Source organism: Triticum urartu, chromosome 5 (assembly GCF_003073215.2).
Source record: "Triticum urartu cultivar G1812 chromosome 5, Tu2.1, whole genome shotgun sequence".
Classification (NCBI taxonomy): domain Eukaryota; kingdom Viridiplantae; phylum Streptophyta; class Magnoliopsida; order Poales; family Poaceae; genus Triticum; species Triticum urartu.
Genome location: NC_053026.1, coordinates 105,927,183 through 105,947,694, shown reverse-complemented (window position 1 = coordinate 105,947,694; position 20,512 = coordinate 105,927,183). Strand labels below are relative to the sequence as shown.

At 43.9% G+C, this 20,512-nt stretch overlaps 1 long non-coding RNA gene and 1 other non-coding gene across 2 annotated transcripts; both read left to right on the top strand.

The window, feature by feature from the left end:
• Window positions 1-18,197: 18,197 nt before the first annotated feature.
• Window positions 18,198-18,683, top strand: LOC125555739. The gene is made up of 3 exons (XR_007304833.1): window positions 18,198-18,296; window positions 18,485-18,561; window positions 18,653-18,683. It is a non-coding gene; the product is annotated as an uncharacterized LOC125555739 (long non-coding RNA).
• Window positions 18,684-19,517: 834 nt separating this feature from the next.
• On the top strand, window positions 19,518-19,600 carry LOC125511728. The gene has a single exon (XR_007285083.1). It is a non-coding gene; the product is annotated as a small nucleolar RNA SNORD24 (small nucleolar RNA).
• The last annotated feature ends 912 nt before the right edge of the window (window positions 19,601-20,512 follow it).

The following is a 20,512-nucleotide window of genomic DNA, read 5'->3' as shown; positions in this document are numbered from 1 at the left end:
ACCAACGCGATAAAGGGGTTGTGAAGCCCTTCACGGTCACTTATGAGAGTGAGATCTTATAGATATGATAAGATAATATTTTTGGTATTTTTATGATAAAGAAAAATAAATATGCAAAGTAAAATAAACAGGAAAGGAAATAACTAAATGTTGGAAGATTAATAGGATGAAAGATAGACCCGGGGGCCATAGGTTTCACTAGTGGCTTCTCTCAAGAGCATAAGTATTACGGTGGGTGAACGAATTACTGTCAAGCAATTGATAGAATTGAGCATAGTTATGAGAATATCTAGGTATGATCATGCATATAGGCATCACGTCCGAGACAAGTAGACCGACTCCTGCATGCATCTACTACTATTACTCCACACATCGACCGCTATCCAGCATGCATATAGAGTATTAAGCTCATAAGAACAGAGTAATGCTTTAAGGAAGATGACATGATGTACAGGGATAAACTCATGTAATATGATATAAACCCCACCTTTTTATCCTCGATGGCAACAATACAATACGTGTCGGTTCCCTTTCTGTCACTGGGATCGAGCACCGCAAGATTGAACCGAAAGCTAAGCACTTCTCCCATTGCAAGAAAGATCAATCTGGTAGGCCAAACCAAAGTGATAATTCAAAGAGACTTGCAATGATAAACCAATCATACATAAAAGAATTCAGAGGAGAATCAAATATTGTTCATAGATAATCTAGATCATAAACCCACAATTCATCAGATCTCGACAAACACACCGCAAAAGAAGATTGCATCGAATAGATCTCCAAGAAGATCGAGGAGAACTTTGTATTGAGATCCAAAGAGAGAGAAGAAGCCATCTAGCTACTAGGTATGGACCCGTAGGTCTGAGGTAAACTACTCACACATCACAGGAGAGGCCATGGAGTTGACGTAGAGGCCCTCCGTGATCAATGCCCCCTCCGGGGGAGCTCCAGAGAAGGCCCCAAGATGGGATCTCTCGGGTACAGAAGGTTACGGCGATGGAATTAGGTTTTCGTAGTGCTCCTGGATGTTTGGGATACATGGATATATATAGGAGGAAGAAGTACGTCGGTGGAGCAATGGAGGGACCACGAGGGTGGAGGGCACGCCCAGGGGGGTAGGCGCGCCCCCCTACCTCATGCCTTCCTCCCTTGTTTCTTGACGCCCACTCCAAGTCTCCTGGATCACGTTTGTTGAGAAAATCATGTTCCCGAAGGTTTCATTCCGTTTGTACTCCGTTTGATATCCCTTTTCTTCGAAACCCTAAAATAGGCAAAAACATCAATTTGGCCTAGGCTTCCGGTTAGTAGGTTAGTTCCAAAAATGATAAAAAGTGTAAAATAAAGCCCATTAACATCCAAAATAGATAATATAATAACATGGAGCAATCAAAAATTATAGATACATTGGAGAAGTATCAAACACCCATGAATTAGCTAGAACAAAAATGATTCCACGGCGATTTCCGCCGGTTGATTAATAGCGATGGACGGATTGTGATAAGAGATGAGTGAATATTTCATTAATTAAGTTGATTACCTTCTCCATGAGAAAAATCCCTGGCCCAATCCCGCAGAAAACCCCAGTCGACCAAAGTCTAGAATGTCAGTGCAGATAGGCGGCGGAAAGCGGTAGGGGCGAAATTCAGTGCCGTTTGGATAGTGACCTACGCCCGCCGCCAACAGCCGTCGAGCTTAAGGTGCGGAGTTGTGGAGGAGTCCGCGGCGAGTGAGTGGGGACGAAGTGGGCGAGGGTTTTGTTTTTTCCTTTTGCATGTGTGAGTGAACACACATGGTTCGCAGAGGCGACGGAGATGAATCGTGTGCGATAGTAAATCACCGAGATTGAATGGGAATCCAAATTTCCTTTGTCCTTCATCCATGAGTTTTTCTTCTACAATGAACATAAACCCTGCTAATCACCATGTTCAAATTTGACACTTTTCCAGGTTCATTTAGAATATTTAGGGGATTATGTGCATTTTGTAGGCATTAATGCACATAATTCAAATTCAAACAATCGATGCATGAAAGGGTGCACAAGAATGGTCTGGAAAAACCATACTCATGGTATTTAGTAATTTCTCAAGCCTTTTACAAGGAATGGGCAGAGATTTTAATGGAATGTGTGGCAATAGTTAACCACAAACGCGTAATGTGTAATCAACTATAGAACAATGAAATATGTGCTTGAAAAACATGACACCTGGCATGGTGCCATGGTATGGCCTCACCGTGCCATTGTTAAAAGCTGAGAAGGTTTGATTTACGTCATCATGCACACTCTCTTCATAAATTGAACCATCACCGAGGAAGTTCAATACTTTCAAGAGGGAAATCACCAAGATTGAAGGGGAATCCAAATTTTCGTCCTAGTTTTCATTCAGTTTTTTTCCAACGATCGACATAGCGCCTCAAATGCAATGTGTTCAAGTTTGACATTTTTCCAAACTCATTTACCATATTTAGGGGATTATGTGCGTTTTATAGGCATTAATTATGCACATAATTCAAATTTGAACAATCGGTGCATGAAAAGGTGCACAAGAACAGTCTGGAAAACCATGCTCGTGCTATTTAGTACATTCTCATGCCTTTTACAAGGAATGGAAACATATTTCAAGGAATTGTGTGGCAGTAGTCAACCATAAACGCGTTGTTTACTGGGTTAACAACTATACAAAAATGAAATACATGCTTGGAAAACATGACGCTTGGTGTGGTTCCATGGTACGACCTCACCGTGCCCTGGTAAAAATGTCGTCATGCACGCCTTTCATAAAATGAACCATCACCGAGGAAGTTTCATGGTTTCGAGGGGGAAATCACCAAGATTGAAGGGAGATCCAAATTTCCTTTGTCCTTTGTCCACGAGTTTTTTTTCTATGATGAACATACAACCTGCAAATCATCGTGTTCAAATTTGTCACTTTTCTGGGTTCATTTGCCATATTTAGGGGATTATGTGCATTTCCTAGGCATTAATGCACATAATTCAACTTCAAACAATCGGTGCATGAAAGGGTCCGCAAGAACGGCGTGGAAAACCATGCTCGTGCCATTTAGTAAGTTCTCATGCCTTTTACAAGGAATGGACAAATATTTCGATGAAATGTGTGGCAATAGTCAACCACAATGTTTGTTTGTTGGGTTTTCAACAATAGAAAAAATAAAATAAATGCTTAAAAACATGACGCCTGGCATGGTGCCATGGTATGACCTCACCATGCCCTAATAAAAATTTCAGAAGGTTTGGCTTATGTCTGTGACGCCCGGATAATTAAGCTACAGTAACCCTCTACTAATGTTGCCATGTCACCACGATTACTGTTGATAATCTCACGATGGTTCAAAACCGATTCAAATTCAAATTGGAAATCAAGCAAACCATAAAAGTTTTCAAATATTAAAACTAAAATGTTCTGCATGTGACACATAATCCCTAGGTAATGTTGGTGGAGAAACCACATTTTTATTAAATAATTCAATGCAGTAATGTAATTAAAACAGTAGCTAAAACATTTAATTAAATGCCATTTATAAATTATAAATTATTTAAACATTTTATTTAGGGGCCAAACTTTTAAGGCAGTGAGTTATTTAGAGACATTAATTTAGGAACTATTGTCCTATTTTACCAAACTAAAGAAACTAAAAGTAAAATAAAACAGAATAAAAGAAAATAGGAAAAAGAAAAGAAAAACAAACAAGAAAATTAAAAGGAGAAGGAACCCCCCCTACCGAGCCACGGCCCAGCTAGCCAAAACCAGTGAGGCCGGCCCACCCGGTGCCCCTATATAACCCCACCCCACTAACCCTAGAGCCCACTACCCCCACTCCCCCCACGTCTCTCTCTCCCCCCTCCTCTTCCCCCGATCCCTTCTGGATTGGGGCAGCAAATCCCACCGCCGCCCCGACGACCAACGCCCCCCTCCCCCCCGACACCGAGTTGGCGCCCCGCCACCTTGACGTCGTCACCCTGGGCCTCGGCGCCCCGTCCGTGCCCCGCGCCGCTGCCTCCAATGGCCCCGTGCTAGCCACAGCATCGCCACCGACCGCGCCCTCGCCACCCGAACGCCGCCTAGCCGGACTTCCTCCCCAATGTCGCCGTTGTCCCCGACCTCCGTCGAGCCCATTGTCCCGACCCCTGCTCTGCACGGTGAGGCCATGGGCTCCCTCTCATCCTCCCCGCATGGTCGTGCTCACCCGCGCCTTGTCCGGACGCGTCCACGCCACACCAAGTGACGCCCGCGGCCGCCCCGCTTCTCCTCCCGTGCTGCTGACATCGGCGACCGCAGCTGCCGCGTCCCCGGCCGCACCCTCTGCTGCTCCTGATCGAGCACCCCCGGCGCCGCTCCACTGCAGGCGCGCGCCCGCCGCCCCACGTCTCCGTCCTGCCGCGCGCGCGCTCCAGCGCCCCTGCCGCGCGCCCGCTGATGCTTCCCCGCGGCCTCGCCCCTCACTGGTGCCCCACTCCGACGCCCCGCCGCTCGCCTGCGTCACTGCCGCCTTGCGCCGCCTCCTCTGCCGCGGTTGCGCCCCCCTCGCTCGTCGCTCCTCACCCCCCACTATGGGCCCAGGGCCATCCCCTCCCCCTCGCTGGCACACCTCCGGCCGCCTGGCCTCGCCCGCAGCCCCGGCCCCCTGCGCCGCTGCGGCCGCTCGTCGATGTGGCCGCTGGCGCCCAGCGCGGCCGCGCCGTTTCCCCTTGTCGACCTGGGCGGGTGCCCAGCGCCCGCACGGGCAATGCCCGTAACCCGCACGCCCGCTAAGCGCCCCCCCTGTGCCACTGACAGTGGGGGCCCACCTGAGAACGTATTTTAAAAAATAAAAATAAAATAAAAATAATTAATTAATTAAAGAAATAATTAACTTAATTAATTTTGTTTAATTAAATTAAACAACTAATTAAACTAATTACACATTACTTATCTAATTAACCTGATTAGTTAATTAATTAATTAGTCAATGACAGTGGGGCCCACCCCCCAAATTAATCCTAATTAGGTTAATTAATGTGTTTAAGTAAAATGGGTCAATGACAGGTGGGACCCACACGTCAGGTTGACCAGGTCAACGGTCAACTGCTGACGTCATGCTGATGTCATGATGATGGCAGCAAACACTATTCTGGATAATGTTGAATTTAAGTAAATTAAATAAATCCTAAAAATGATTTAAATCTGTTAAAATCAATATAAAATAAACTGTAGCTCGGATGGAAAAACTTTGTACATGAAAGTTGCTCAGAACAATGAGACGAACACGAATACGCAGCCCGTTCGTCAGCCACACATCCCTAGCATAGCGAACATGAAACTTTCCCCCTCCGGTTCATCTGTCCAGAAACGCTAAACACCAGGGATATTTTCCCGGATGTTTTCCCCCTTCGCCGGTGCCACCTCATACCGCGTTAGGGTACCCCTAGCACCACTACTTGTCATGTCATGCATCGCTATGCATCTATTTGCTTAATATTTATTGTTTATTCCCCCTCTTCTCTTGCTAGACACCGAGACCGACGCCACTGCTACCCAGTACAACTACGGTGTTGACGACCCCTCTCTATTGCCAGAGCAACCAGGCAAGCCCCCCCTTGATCACCAGATATCGCCTATTCTTCTCTCTACTGCTGGCATTAGAGTAGTGTAGCATGTTACTGCTTTCTGTTAATCCTATCCTGATGCAAAGCGTGTCCTTGCTACTACTGTTGTTAGCTTTACATACAATCCTAAATGCTTAGTATAGGATGCTAGTATTCATTAGTGGCCCTACATTCTTGTCCGTCTGCCATGCTATACTATTAGGCCGTGATCACTTGGGAGGTGATCACGGGGATATACTTATATACATAATATGTGATACATGTGATGACTAAAGTCGGGTCGGCTCGTAGAATACCCGCAAGTGATTCCGATGTGGGGGCTGAAGGGGCAGGTGGTTCCATCCAGGTAGTGGTGGGCCTGGGTTCCCGACGGCCCCCGACTGTTACTTGTGGCGGAGCGACAGGGCAGGTTGAGACCACCTACAAGAGAGGTGGGCCTAGCCTTGGTCGGCGATCACGGATACTTCAATTAACATGCTTAACGAGATCTTGGTATTTGATATGAGTCTAGCTACTGGCCTATACGCACTAACCAACTACGCGGGGACAGTTATGGGAACTCGACGTCGTGGTATCAGCCGAAGCCTTCGTGACGTTAGCCACTGAGCGCCGCGTGCCGGGTTGGACTGGAACGCCTGCTCTTGTATAAGGGAGGCTAGGTCTCCTCACCGGCCGCATACGCAACATGCAGGTGTGCAATGGGCGATGGGCCCAGACCCCTGCGCCATAGGATTTAGACCAGTGTGCTGACCTGTCTGTTGTGCCTAGGTAGGGCTGCGACGTGTTGATCTTCCGAGGCCGGGCATGACCCAGGAAAGTGTGTCCGGACAAAGGGGATCGAGTGTGTTGGGAAATGTGGTGCACCCCTGCAGGGAAGTTAAACTATTCGAATAGCCGTGATCTTCGGTAACAGGACGACTTGGAGTTGTACCTTGACCTTATGACAACTAGAACCAGATAATTAATAAAACACACCCTTCCAAGTGCTAGATACAACCGGTGATCGCTCTATCACAGGGCGACCAGGGGAGGATCATCGGTTAGGATTATGCTATGCGATGTTACTTGGTGAACTTACCATCTACTCTCTTCTTCTGCTACAAGATGGAGGTAGCCAGAAGCATAGTCTCCGATAGGACTAGCTATCCCCCTCTTATTCCGGCATTCTGCAGTTCAGTCCACATATGATACCCCTTTTCCATTTGATACCAATGCATACATATGTAGTGTAGTTCCTTGCTTGCGAGTACTTTGGATGAGTACTCGCGGTTGCATTGCTCCCCCTTTTCCCCTTTCTATACCCGATTGGTGCGACCAGACGATGGAGCCCAGGAGCCAGACGCCATCGCTGATGACGACTCCTACTACACTGGAGGTGCCTACTACTACATGCTGACAATGACCAGGAGTAGTTTAGGAGGATCCCAGGCAGGAGGCCTGCGCCTCTTTCGATCTGTATCCCAGTTTATGCTAGCTTTCTTAAGGCAAACTTGTTTAACTTATGTCTATACTCAGATATTGTTGCTTCCGCTGACTCGTCTATGATCGAGCTCTTGTATTCGAGCCTTCGAGTCCCCTGGCTTGTAATATGATGCTTGTATGACTTATATTTATTTGCCGAGTTGTGTTTTGATATCTTCCCATGAGTCCCTGATCTTGATCGTACATGTTTGTGTGTATGATTAGTGTACGATCAAATTGGGGGCGTCACAAGTTGGTATGAGAGCCGACTGCCTGTAGAAATCCCCCTTCCACACTCCTTGGCCGAAGTCAAGTCTAGACATTACAAAACTTTTTACTAACATGTGTGTGAGCCTTACGGGCCCACATCGCCATTTGGGTGGTATTAGGATCTTTTATTCCCCGTCTATAATCTGGGACTCTGATCTCTCTTCTATTCGGGTTAAATGATTTTGCTAACTCTAACATTAGGATCTCGTGATCACTTTCATCCGGAGAGCACCTTATTACCGATGATCGTCTGCTGCCCCATAAGATTCCGAGGTTACTCTACGATGTTCTCCCGAGACACTCGTACCCACCGCCTTTGCAAATTCCCTACCACTGTTATATCCCTATTGATAACTGCGTACACCTGCCATTCTTACATTCAATCCCATTGATCTTGTTATTACAAGATGTCCTGAACTGCTCTCCGTTGTTCCTAGAATCCTTTGAGCTTACTGCCTTGCAGTTCTTTGTCACCTGAATACCCCTACGGATAATTTTGTGCACCTATCGAGTATCCGCTCATCCTCAGTTGATACATGTACTTCCCAAAAGTCTTTGTAATACCATTTGTTCTTCTGAAAATCCTCAATAGCCTATTGTTCTTGAATTTCTTGCTTGCTTGCATAATGGTTAATACCATAAGTCTAGTAATCTTATTGTCATCCTTTGTCATTATCATTTTGAGTCCGTTGATACAATATGTTGCGAATGCTCACATTCCTCAATCAGATCCTAGAATTCATCCTTTCGGCTCATACGTCATTTTAACATGAGCTGGACCTCGACCAACCAAATTGCCATCGATTGTACCCCTAAGACTATTCAACTTGTGCATCCTTAATCTGAGTGTTTGCTTCTGATCCATTGATTTGGACATCATAAATCCTTTGCATTTGAGCTTTGAGTTAGTTAGTTGTTTATATAATCCAATCTCCTTGCATTGTTTCTTCTTCTGATTGTGTGCCGGTGCTCACATCAGCTCTGTTATGGACCGTCAGATCCTTTTCTGGATTTTATCCGACAATGCCCTTCATATTCAATAACCTTGTGAGCCTTTCCATGGGTATATAATGCCTTTGGTAAATTGTATCCTCTGCTTTGTGAACCATGCTCTACTTTTGAGCTTGTATTATTTACTCTGAAATTTGTGGTATATGTTCCTAGATGCCCCAATGGGTTGAACCAATGCCTTCCCTAATATGTGTGAACCTGAAAGATTTCACGGGTCATACTTATCTGGTATTGCACCAGGTAAAACTTTCAACAACTAATGTCATTTACGAAATAAGAGAGATGAATGGAAGGTTATGCATTAAGGAAGTGGGAGTCGACCTTGAACCTTTGTGTTCACGCCCATGGACACGATGTAGATCCTATCATGGAAGCTTCTTGTAATAACAGCTATTTCCTTGATATAATATCCTTTAGTATTGGTGAATTGATCGTTTGCAATCGTGGTTCCGACCATATGTTCTTCTTTGATCCCATTTCCCGGGCAAGTTTAAGCACTGGTCTTCTGTGGATCAATACACCTGTCCAACTTATACTTTGATCTTTCGTCGAGTATTACACCCTGGTATCTTGAGATTATCACGGAACTGCATAACTTCTTATGAGTTCTCCATCAAGTACTACATTCTCACTGATTCCAATTTTTTCACGGGCTCTGAACACTCAAGGACACCGATAACTGAATCGAGTCTGCATCATGATTAAGCAACTATTAGTAATCTTCTTTACTTACGAGTTTGTACTCGATCACGTCATTTCTAGCCTGATCGGCTAGCACAATTTCGGATGATGAGGTAACCTTACGCCGATCTTCCTCATCGTATCATTTTGCCTTGAACACCAAGCTTGGTATCGAGTTTGTGTCACACTCTTGGTTCCAATAATCTTTCGCCTCATCATTCCTTTGACTTGATGTTGTCGCTGATCGATTACATCTTCATGATATCTCGCAACAAATGTGTCGTGAACATCATAAACATTCTGAACTCTTCCAAGATATCTATCGAATTCTTGATGAGAAATACCACCCTTTGCTATCGATGATTTGTGTTATCATCGACCACTTTATTGCCTTTCATTCAACACAAACTTGTTCGTGCTTTGTGGTATACCTTGAGATCCTTGCTATCCAACAATTGTTCTTCTTTACCTTGGAGTATTACCATCTTTTATGCCAGGAATGTCGTGAGAATCTCACCACCTCTTGAGAATTCTTGATATAAGTGATACTTCACCATCACCATTCTTTTCTTGGTCCCCGTGTTGTTCCTAACAGGAATACCGACAGATGGACTTGTAATTTTAAAACTTCTAGCAACCTTATTGCTTTGAAGTTAATGGTCAACATTTCATTCTTAGACCATTGGTTATCGAATCGCCATTCTAACATTGTTTGTGCTACCTAAGTCCGTATTTCGGGTGCATTGTCAACCAATGTTTAATCGTGTATGTTTCCTCGAGCATACCTCATTATATCATTCGAACTGACAAAAGCTATCTCCTTGTTCACATAATTGTGGAAATCCATCTTTTGGAAATCTTGATGAATTGTCATTGAGTTCATCAACCACCTCCTCATTCTCTCCTTGATTTAATAATGAACTCAAGATTCGGAATTTTCTTCCATAGTTCATTTATCGAGAATCTTACAATGTCGTCTCGTCAATTTGTGTTGTACCTTTCCTTCTCAAGAATCCTGAGTATGAGGTATCCTGACATCAATCCGAACTAAATCTCAGTCGGATATGCTGGTTGGGACATTTTCCAACAGTCGTAACATTGGTATTTATGTGAAACGGTAAGGTGATGTCGTGCCTAGCACAGCTGGCCTGAGGCCCTATTGTTATAGATTCCTTTTCAGCAAGGTTATCCATTCTTCCATGAGGAAATTGTAAGACTTATTCTATAAGTTGTTCCTGATGGATCATTTGTGTTTCCAAAGTCCTATCTTTACCCAATGACCATGTCAATGCTATCTCGAAGCATGTCTCTGGTACTCTGATTTTACAATAAGCACATTTGTAGCACAATGCAAAATGGTTCTTGATCAATTATCCAAACACCGTTGTATGAGTAATGTCATAAAATTTCTTTCCCTTTTTCTGAAGGGTTTTCTACTTTATATCTTGCCATGGATATCATGCTCTACTTGTCCTTGCAAAGGGTATACCCCTGGCATATGTGTCAAACACATTTTCCTTTCCATTGATTTGTTTAATCTTCCTTGTGATCCATATGATCTAAGCAGTAATAAGTCACTGCTTTTGTAAACACCTTGGTGTACAACTCTGTCAGTAAGAACCCATTACTATTGCTGATGACATTCTGCTATCCACCGGTGGACGAGAACTTTGCCTAATGGTCCACCTCGTTCAACGAGCAGGAAAATGGTTCTCTTCATCCCTCGCTCTTGGTATCGATGTTGTTGCCGACATAACTGACAGGCTACCCTCTGACATGCCTTGCTATTGTGACTGTGCAAGATGTCAGCCCCCTTTCTACCTTGAACCACATGGTGGGCCCATAACCCACAGTTCCACAGGATCGAAACCTGACTCTCCTGTACACCCTATTTCCAAATTTATTCCTAGAGCTTGACTCATATGTACTTCACGGGCCACCTGCTTAGTGATCTATTCTGGTATCAGACGCAATACTTATTCCCATTGCTTTGAACCCCTTTCACATTTCGTATCAGGCATCGAACGATTGCCTATGTGCTTGAAACTTCTTATTGTACCTTAGAACTTTACTCTCGATGTGTTTTAATTGTTCAACTCGAGAGGTACTCAGATGCTCATTCATGGGTTAATCCCAGATTATTACCCTTATACCATTCTGTCATTCCCGATCTGCCCCGTTACCTATTCGTGAGTACGAAGGGACCCTGAAGAAAGGATGATGACTTCATAATGATGACCTGAATCCGTGGAATGAAGACATCAATGTAATGGATCGATCTCTTCGAGAAGAGTAGCCAAGATTGAGAAGATCCATAGGATTTCATAACCGGACCTTTCCCCCTTACTCTACCTCTTAAATCTCGGGACGAGATTTCTAGTAGTGGAGGAGAATTGTGATGCCCGGATAATTAAGCTACAATAACCCTCTACTAATGTTGCCACGTCACCACGATTACTGTTGATAATCTCACGATGGTTCGAAACCGATTCAAATTCAAATTAAAAATCAAGCAAACCATAAAAGTTTTCAAATATTAAAACTAAAATGTTCTGCATGTGACCCATAAACCCTAGGTAATGTCGGTGGAGAAACCACATTTTTATTAAATAATTCAATGCAGTAATGTAATTAAAATAGTAGCTAAAATATTTAATTAAATGCCTTTTATAAATTATAAATTATTTAAACATTTTATTTAGGGGCCAAACTTTTAAGACAGTGAGTTATTTAAAGACATTAATTTAGGAACTATTGTCCTATTTTAATAAACTAAAGAAACTAAAAGTAAAATAAAACAGAATAAAAGAAAATAGGAAAAAAGAAAAGAAAAAAACAAGAAAATTAAAAGGAGAAGGAACCCCCCTGCCGGGCCACGGCCCAGCTGGCCGAAACCAGTGAGGCCGGCCCACCCGGTGCCCCTGTACAACCCCCACCCCACTAACCCTAGAGCCCACTACCCCCACTCCCCCACGTCTGTCTCTTGCCCCTACTCTTCCCCCGATCATCTTCTGGATCGCGGTAGCAAATCCCGCCGCCGCCCCAATGCTCGTCGACGAACGACGTCCGCCCGTCACTGAGCCGGCACCCGCCACCTCGACGTCGTCACCCTGAGCCTCGGCGCCCCGTCCGTGCCCCGCGCCGCTGCCTCCAATGGCCCCGTGCTGGCCACAGCTTCGCGATCGACCGCGCCCTCGCCGCCTTGAACGCCGCCTCGCCGGACTTCCTCCCCAACATCGCCGTCGTCCCCGACCTCCGCCAAGCGCATTGCCCCGACCCCTGCTCCGCATGGTGAGGCCACGACCTCCCTCTCCTCATCATTCGCGGTCGTGCTCGCCCGCGCCTTGTCCGGACGCGTCTACGCCACACCCAGCGACACCCGCGGCCGCCCCTGCTTCTATTGTCGTGCCACTGCCACCAGCGACCACAACTGCCGCGTCCCCGGCCGCACCATCTGCTACTCCCGACCGAGCGCCCCCGGCGCCACTCCACTGCAGGCGCGCGCCCACCGCCCCACGACTCTGTCCTGCCGCGCGCCCGCCGCCCCACGTCTCCGTCCTGCCGCGCGCCCGCTACTGCTTCCCCGCGGCCTCGCCCCTCGCTGGTGCCCCGCTCCGACGCCCCGCCGCTCTCCTGCGCCGCTGCCGCCTTGCGCCGCCTCCTCTGCCGCGGCCGCGCCCCCCTCGCTCGTCGCTCCTCACCCCCCACTATGGGCCCAGGGCCATCCCCTCCCCCTCGCTGGCACACCTCCGGCCGCCTGGCCTCGCCCGCAGCCCCGACCCCCTGCGCCGCTACGGCCGCTCGTCGATGTGGCCGCCGGCGCCCAGCGCGGCCGCGCCGTTTCCCCCTGTCGACCTGGGTGGGTGCCCAGCGCCCACTAAGCGCCCCCCTGTGCCACTGACAGTCGGGGCCCACCTGAGAACGTATTAATTAAAGAAATAATTAACTTAATTAATTTTGTTTAATTAAATTAAACAACTAATTACACATTAGTTATCTAATTAACCTGATTAGTTAATTAATTAATTAGTCAATGACAGTGGGCCCACCCCCCTAATTAATCCTGATTAGGTTAATTAGTCAATGACAGTCTACAATGCTTTCCTATGCCCAAATAACCATCCTCCACCAAATTTCAGCTCAATCCATTCATTATTTTGAGCCCAGCTTCAACATTCATATTTTTGTCCAGTGTGGTACTTTGCAAAGCAAGTACCACCTAGGATCCTCCTTTTGAGCTAAAAATTTGTGAATACATTCTCCTTAGTAGATGATCATCCTTGGCCAAAACTCACGCCCATTGGCCATGTGCATTTCCCGTACCGCTAATCAAACACTTGGTTGCTTATTCATGTTTGAGCATCGATCGGTCTCCTCGTGAGAATCTTATGTTGTAATTTTCTTCCTAGCACGTACCTGGGGAGTGCCCAACCCACTAGACATGCCTAGGCCGCCCAGAACACATGGCAACGCCACGGCCACGCGGTGACCATGCGGCGGGCATGCGAGTTTACGCGCTCTAGACTTGGGGGCCTCGGCCACCGCCCAAACCTCGACGTATCGCCACCAAACCATGTATTTATGATTAAATAGGTACTTATGTAACTAGAAATGATTTTTGGAAAAAATAAACAGCAAACTATGAGGCAGCTGCAGTTCAAATTTGACCCGCTTCCTACTGAATCGACGGGAATTTGTCTTTTTCACCAGAGGTGGATCAAAAATTTTGACACCCAACCATTTTGTCAATTGTGCATTAAATATGGCCTAGTATTTTATAAAATTGATTAGTTCCAATTTTGCAACAAATATATGGTAGGTCCTTCACAAAAAAAACTCATTTCAGGCACTCGGAAAATGGAAAATGGTTTTTTCGTCCAAAGAAAATGAAAACTTCCTTAGGCAACATTGTTTGCCATTTCAATATGCACCCTTGTGCACAATATGAGATCATTTGAACAAACTATGCCATGAATGTGGCCATAAGATTGATCATTTGGCTTGAAAGCCATGAATCTTCACACTTGATAGCTCATTTCTGAGAACACTTTTTTAAAATGATTACTGTATTAAAATTTTATTATTTTTCCTGGAAACTTGTTCACATATAATGACACAATGCTAAGGTTTTCCAATTTTTTATTTTTTTTGAATTTTTTATGCCCGTTTCAAAATGCGGTCAAAATGGCGGGCTTGACCGTTCCTAGCTAGTGGTTGAATATTGGAATTTTTTTGGTGTTTCTCTAATTAAATAGATACTTATGTACCTAGAAATGATTTTTGGAAAAAATAAATAGCAAACTATGAGGCAGCTGCAGTTCAAATTTGACCCGCTTCCAACTGAATCGACGGGAATTTGTCTTTTTCACCAGAGGTGGATCAAAAAATTTGACACCCAACAATTTTGTCAATTGTGCATTAAATATGGCCTAGTATTTTATAAAATTGATTAGGTCCAATTTTGCAACAAATATATGGTAGGTCCTTCACAAAAAAAACTCATTTCAGGCACTCGGAAAATGGAAAATGGTTTTTTCGTCCAAAGAAAATGAAAACTTCCTTAGGCAACATTGTTTGCCATTTGAATATGCACCCTTGTGCACAATATGAGATCATTTGAACAAACTATGCCATGAATGTGGCCATAAGATTGATCATTTGGCTTGAAAGCCATGAATCTTCACTTGATAGCTCATTTCTGAGAACACTTTTTAAAGTAATTACTGTATTACAATTTTATTATTTTTCCTCGAAACTTGTTCACATATAATGACACAATGCTAAGGTTTTCCAATTTTTTGATTTTTTTTGAATTTTTTATACCCGTTTCAAAATGCGGTCAAAACGGCGGGCTTGACTGTTCCTAGCTAGTGGTTGAATATTGGAATTTTTTTGGTGTTTCTCAGATTAAATAGATACTTATGTACCTAGAAATGATTTTTGGAAAAAATAAATAGCAAACTATTAGGCAGCTGCAGTTCAAATTTGACCCGCTTCCAATCGAATTGGCGGGAATTTGTCTTTTTCACCAGAGCTGGATCAAAACTTTTGACACCCAACCATTTTGTCAATTGTGCATTAAATATGTCCTAGTATTTTATAAAAATGATTTGGTACAATTTTGCAACAAATATATGGTAGGTCCTTCACAAAAAAACCTCATTTCGGGCACTCGAAAAATGGAAAATGAATTTTCCGTGCAAAGAAAATGAAAACTCCCTTTGGCAACATTTTTTGGAATTCCAAGATGCACCCTTGTGCACAATATGAGATCATTTGAACAAACTATGCCATAAATGTGACCATAAGATTGATCGTTTCGGTTGAAATACATGGATCTTCACACATGATAGCTCATTTCTGAGAACACTTTTTTAAAATAATTACCGTATTACAAGTTTATTATTTTTCCTGGAAACTTGGTCACATATAATGACACAATGCGAAGGTTTTCCAATTTTTTGATTTTTTTTGAACTTTTTATGCCCATTTCAAAATACGGTCAAAACCGCGGGCTTGATCGTTCCTAGCTAGTGGTTCAATCTTGGAAATTTTTTGGTGTTTCTCTGATTAAATAGATACTTATGTACCTAGAAATGATTTTTGGAAAAAATAAAGACCAAACTATGAGGCAGCTATAGTTCAAATTTGACCCGTTTCCAGCTGAATCGACGGCAATTTGTCTTTTTCACCAGAGGTGGATCAAAACTTTTTTCACCCAACCATTTGGTCAATTGTGCATTATATATGTCCTAGTATTTTATAAAATTGATTTGGTCCATTTTTGCAACAATTATTTGGTAGGTCCTTCACAAAAAACCTCCTTTTGGGCACTCGAAAAATGGAAAATGAATTTTCCGTGCAAAGAAAATGAAAACTTCCTTAGGCAACATTGTTTGGAATTCCAAGATGGACCCTTGTGCACAATATGAGATCATTTGAACAAACTATGCCATGAATGTGGCCATAAGATTGATCATTTGGCTTGAAAGCCATGAATCTTCACGCATGATAGCTCATTTCTGAGAACACTTTTTTAAAATAATTACCGTATTACAATTTTATTATTTTTCCTGGAAATTTGGTCACATATAATGACACAATGCGATGGTTTTCCATTTTTTTTGATTTTTTTGAATTTTTTATGCCCGTTTCAAAATACGGTCAAAACGGCGGGCTTGACCGTTCCTAGGTAGTGGTTGAATCTTGGAATTTTTTGGTGTTTCTCTAATTAAATAGATACTTATGTACCTAGAAATGATTTTTGGAAAAAATAAATAGCAAACTATGAGGCAGCTGCAGTTCAAATTTGACCCGCTTCCAGCTAAATCGGCGGGAATTTGTCTTTTTCACTAGAGGTGGATCAAAACTTTTGACACCCAACCATTTGGTCAATTGTGCATTAAATATGACCTAGTATTTTAGAAAATTGATTTGGTATAATTTTGCAACAAATATATTGTATGTCCTTCACAAAAAAACTCATTTTGGACACTTTAAAAATGGAAAATGATTTAAAAAACTAATTTCTCCTAACTCTTTTAAAAGATATTTGTATTATTTCGATTTGTCATTATTCCTGAAAACTAAGGTCAAATTTGATGAAACATGAGAAGATATTTTATTTTTATTTTTATTTTTCAGATCATAAAATAGCCAATATGATTTAGCACCTTACTTTTAGTCGATTACGACCAATTTAGATGGTCAAAAAATGTAGTACTGGTATACGGCGTTCTGATTGGTCCAGGAGCATCTCACGTGGATCGTGCCTAATCACCGTCGGATGCTCCTGGATCCAACGGCCCGCCTGTCTCACCCACGTCGCCCAACCCACAACCCACACTCCCTCCCACGCACCCAACCGCACCCAACCCCTCGTGCCCACTCGCCTCTCTCTCTCGAACCCTAGCGATCCACTCCTCCCTGGCCGCCGCCACCTCCGGCGCCCTCTGTCTGGCAAGATCCATATGGATCAATCCCCTGCAATCCGCACCACCTCCGGCGCCCTCTGTCCGGCGAGAAGACTCCTCCTCCTCTCTGGATCTCTGGATTGACCCAACCGCTTCTCCCCCAATCCCGGCCTCCTCCATGCCGAGCTGAGAGACACTCCCCACTTCCAGCTGAAACCCTAGCCTGAGACCCCTTCCTCCTCGATGGCCAACCCCTCCATGGCGGCCGACGGCAGGGTGCCCTTGGCAGAGGGGGTTCGTGCCGTCGGAGCCCATATCCGCAACCGCATCCGCGTGGCACCCGTTGACCGCGTGGTTGCGGCCCTGGCGACGCGATGGTAGCGTCGGCCCTTGCGGAGTTGGAGGCGGCGAGCTAGTCCCTGAGAAACCGCGAGATCCTCAGCGCCGTGGGCACCACCGCGGCGGCGCTAAGCACCACCGATGTCGATGGGGTCCAACGAGGCGGACAAGCCGCTGCAGCAGATCGGTGCATCGTTCGAGCAGCTCGCGGCCATCTCCAAGCCACAGCAGCAGCCCGCGATGGTGGCGGGGGACTTCTCGCGTGCCTGCTCCAACGTCTCCGTCCTCTTTGGCTGCCTCGGCATCGCCTTCAAATTTTCCTTCATGGACTACGTCGCCAAGGCAAGCGGCCGCTCCTCAGCCCCCCTCTCCTCCCCCGCTACCTGCTCTGTTGTTCGGTATGCTACTTCATTGTGCTTGTACTGTATGTGGTAAAATTTCTGGTGATTCCTTCTCGGGACATTGATTTAGTTGTGTGAAGCTGAGAGGTTTGGGATGAAATGACCATTTCTTGTTCAATCAGTAAATTCTTCAGTGTTCTTGGATTCTTAGTACATGCACATTGAGTAAATGCACGTTCACATTTATTGTATCTGAATTGTATCAACTTTCAGTTAGAGGTAGATCAGGACTTTCATCTGAAGTGGAATTCTATCTTGGGTCTAATCTTTTGAATGAAAAGTTTTAGTTAGAAATACACTGCTTTCTATCTGAAGGGGTGTATAGCTGTGTTGTATGACGTTGTTAGTTTTTGATGTACAAAAATTTGGTAGGTATTCTAGGCTGATGATTGTTGGGACTCTATAGTTATTGAATGGATTTGCTAGCAACAAGGTGCCAGGCACAATTTACTGGTTATGAGAAGACTATAGTTGTGTTATTGTGATATTCAATTTATAGAATTGACTATGTTCTGTTTTTGCTTGAGGTAAACCAAGGTTTTGCTCATGGCTCGTACTAAGCAGACTGCTCGTAAGTCCACTGGAGGAAAGGCTCCTAGGAAGCAGCTAGCCACCAAGGTTTGTGACTGCAATATTGACAGTTTACCTATGCCATGTCTTTATTTATGGTTTAGGTAAATTGAACTGGGTATAATTTGAACCTCAACCTTCATTGCCAGCTTATGACCAGATATCCTACTGATGTATATGGACTATCATGGTATTATTGTTAATTTGACCATGTGCTCTACTTTGCTTTTTGACAGGCTGCCCGTAAGTCTGCTCCCACAACTGGAGGAGTGAAGAAGCCTCACCATTACCGCCCTGGAACTGTTGCTCTTCGGTGTGTAAAATCTTCCAACCTATTCTAGCATGTGTTATAGTTTTGTTTTGAAGTATTCTCAAATGAGTAAATTTTGTGCTTGACTTTGCAGTGAGATCCGCAAGTACCAGAAGAGCATGGAGCTACTCATCAGGAAGCTTCCATTCCAGAGGCTTGTTAGGGAGATTGCCCAGGACTTCAAGGTGATCAATCAACTTGTGCACTACATTGTGATGCTCCTGTTGTGTCAACTCTTATAGTATGATGAATCAAGTAAACTAAAAGCACCATCCTGTTCTGTCTGTGCACACTGACCTCCGCTTCCAGAGCCATGTGGTGCTGGCCCTTCAGGAGGCTGAAGAGGCCTACCTGGTGGGTCTCTTCGAGGATTCGTGGCGAGAGGGCTTAAGGTGCTTGCTTTGCCTGGGGAATGTCTCTGGCGGGCATCTGTGTCTGCTTTTGCTGCTATTTTTAGTGATTGTTTGGAACTGCTAGCTCTAATTTAACTTATTTCTCGTTCCCCTGTTTTTGCTGTCAGTATTCCCATGGCAATTTAGGTAACTATAGTAATACTATACAAGAAACATCATTGCATTACAAGTTGGGTTTGAATCTACTTGTGAGCAACTGGGTGCGCCCATTCTAGAAATATGATATGTAGATTTGCTTCACAGAACTGATGATGATGCACGTATTTGGAACAGTTCAGTCCATTCTCAGAACCAATTAAGTCCAGAGCTCACACCTCTCTGTTGATGATGCACGTACATTCCAGTTAAAGAATAACACATGATTAATTAATTCTTGGGCTCTTCTAGCTGTGCTTCTTACTCTAGGTTCCAAGTAGAGATTCCTATATACGTATACTTGCTTTGCTGCCGATTCCTGACTCTGTCTGTCTGTTTTGGAACTGTAAAATGCAGTGATGTGAAACATCGCCTCTGCTTCAACTGATTAATTTTCTGTGTGCCAAACAGAGCCTGTGATGTTATCAAAATATTTGCTACTCTTAATGGGTTTATCCCACTTGATGATCTTAACCACCAAGATCTCTGAGGCTCTTATTTCTAGTCTAATGTTATCAGTACAGTACATCCGGTGTTTGCATGATAGATACATATATGTGACATCAATTTGTCATTGGATATTGCTGGAAACTAGCTATGTCACATCAATTTCTTGGTTGTCTAGTTTGTTATGTCACATCAATTATATGCTTTTTCTGAGATTTTGTTTTAGCTACTGCCACTTTGAGCTGTTGTAGATTTTAGTTATGAATTACAACAAAGCATTCTTACATTCCAAACTTGATCTTACTACTAAATAGCACCCCCTGTTGTTGTTGTTGTTATTCACCCTATCCTTGCTGTTCTGTTTTCTTGTTGGCAGATATTTTGAGTAAATTCAAGACGAAAGATGTTCAAAGAAGCTCCAAGACATTCTTATATAGCAAGTTATGTAATAACAGATGGGTTATCTGGGAATTTAATGTATCTTCTCTTTGTTTGTGAATGAAATAGTAATTATGTATGTGATTTAATGTATCTTCTCTCTGTGAATTTCATGTATGTTTCAGAATTACAATTCCTGTTTCATATGAAATAGTAATTATGTATGTGATTTGAAAATGTGTGCAATGAAAACATGACTCATGCGACCCACTTATCAAAATAATTTGAGCACATTTGAAATTTCTGACGTGTGGGACCAGTGTATGATATTATGATATTTGGGACAAATGTAAAACAGTGGAAAATAAAATAGAAAAAAGTAAAAGATCATATGCTGTAAAAGGCCGCATCTAGAAATAAAAAGGCCAAATTATTGGGCCAGGCCCATGTAGCTAGAGAAAATTAATAGAGAAAATATACAGTAAAAAGGCCGAATTGTTGGGCTAGGCCCATGTAGAAAACCGAATTGGACCGGGCTGAATCTTGTGCCACATCAGCTTGCCACGCTGGATGCCTACGTG